General features: G+C 34.7%; 1 pseudogene; it reads right to left on the minus strand.

Annotated features, from left to right (window-relative positions):
* Nucleotides 1–24: 24 nt before the first annotated feature.
* Nucleotides 25–143, minus strand: LOC111735297 (annotated as a pseudogene).
* Nucleotides 144–2,194: the final 2,051 nt, after the last annotated feature.

Raw genomic sequence — 2,194 nt, forward strand, 5'->3', positions numbered from 1 at the left:
CAGCTTACAATCCCTTATTTTTTATGCCTACAGCACCTGGTCTTCCTAGGTGGTCTCCCATCCAAGTACTAACCAGGCCTGACCCTGCTTAGCTTCCAAGATCAGACGAGATTGGGCTTGTTCAGGGTAGTATGGCTCTCTTAAAGGGGAGAATTCACTAAAGAAGTTAACAAATTTCTTTTATTTGAGCTGTCAGAGAATCTTGATGAGGTCTATTTCATAACAGTAATTTTTGTATCAGGTTTTTACTTAATTTTTTTTTCATTTTATAATCTAAGACTATTTTGTGTTTTAATTCTGAACATTTTTTCCCCTAATCAGAGACAGTCATATTTTCTTTTTGCCAGCATAGAATTTGACACCAGATATTTTCCTTTACCTTCTCTTTTAGAAAAGTGTCATCTTGTCAAAGACTTCTTAATGCCTATATTTCCCATTTAAAAACAAAACAAAACAAAAGTCTTCCCCTAAAATTATTAAAGTTATTGTTTTGTTTTGCTTTTTCTTTGAAAATATGTTGGATTTTTTTTCTCACATTTGGAGCCTCTCTACCCATCTTCGTTAAGTAACTCTTTCTCTACCCTGATAATAATGTGTCATATAATGATAACAAACTCACTTTTTTAATTGGTATTTTCTCTATTTAAGGGACCCTTTCAACATTATGTTACTCTCGAAATTCTAGGTGTTCTTCAAGTTCTCAAATGTACTTTCTTCATTTCCTTTCTGATACCCTTGTCCAGATGATGGCTACTCATTGATAGCATGATTTGATTGAACTTTAATACCTCTCGCTAAAGTCTGGAGATAACTAGGTAACTCTTAACCATCTCTCCTGATAGACTGTTTCCCGCAGTTATGCAATGAATTACACTATCTTTCATTTAGTATTAATAAGCACACCAAAAACTCGTCATAAATGGAGATGTGCATGTATATACGCATGTGTGTAACTAGTCAACAAGCCATTTTACTATCTTATATTTTAGCACCAAGTTTCTGTGTTAATTAGGATAATTGTTTCCTCATATCAGGACATGTCAGAATTCTAGTTAACTATGTACAAAGTTCCTTAGTGGGAACTACCAAAAAGAAAAGTATAATCACAGGAATGTTTTCTTAAGGCTGTAGTAAGGACTAATAAAATGATTCTACCTCACAGATTTTTATCCAAGCACACTAATTAGTTTTGTCTTTGCCTTTTGATTGGCCTAGAAAAATATTGTCAGATTCTTGTTTACTGAAAGCTTCATCTTTGTGGGAAATCATGTTTTCTAACAATGGCCATACAACACCTCCCATTTCCACATACTCTTCTGCAATGTAATCCTTCCACTTATGCACCAAAGGTGGAGTCTACTTTTCCAACCCTTAATTCACAGCAGGCCCTGTGATTTCTGTGCCAAATAGAACATCAAGTAGTGACACAGAGTTCTAAGCACAGCTTCTACCTGGTTTTGTACCTTTCATATTGTACTTTTTGGAAGCCAGCCATCATATAAGACGTTTAACTTTTTTTTTTTTAATTATTGGGGTGACATTGAGTAACGAAATCAAATAAGTTTCAAGTGTATCATTCAACAGTTAGTAATATATATAGATATATATTGCATTGTGTGTTCACCACCAAGAGTTAAAGTTCCTTTTGTCGCCAAATATTTGACCCTCTTTACCCCTATCTACCTCTCCCTACCACCATTTCCGTCCGGTAACCAGTAATCCACTGTCCATGTCCATGAGTCTCTGTTTGTTTGTCATGTTTCATAGTTGCTTTCAATTATATCTCACATATGAGTGAAATCATATAGTTTTCAGCTTTTTCTGTCTGACATTTCACTTAGCATGATTATCTCAAGATCTATCCATGTTCTCGCAAATGGCAATATTTCATCTTTTCTTATGCCTGAGTAATATTCCATTGTATATATGTACCACATCTTCTTCATCATCTATCTCAGGACACTTCAATTGCTTCCATGTCACCATTAGTAATGCTGCTATGAACATCAAAGTGTATATATCTTCGCGTGTAAATGTTTTCAGGTGTTTTGGTTAAAGACCCAGAAGAGAGATTGCTGGATCATATAGTAATTCTATTCTTAGTTTTTTTTTGAGGAAACTCTATACTGTTTTCCATAGTGAATGCATCAATTTACATTCCCACTGGCAGTGTATGACGGTTCCTTTTTCTCCC

The sequence above is a fragment of the Pteropus vampyrus genome, unplaced genomic scaffold (assembly GCF_000151845.1).
Source record: "Pteropus vampyrus isolate Shadow unplaced genomic scaffold, Pvam_2.0 Scaffold22290, whole genome shotgun sequence".
Lineage (NCBI taxonomy): Eukaryota > Metazoa > Chordata > Mammalia > Chiroptera > Pteropodidae > Pteropus > Pteropus vampyrus.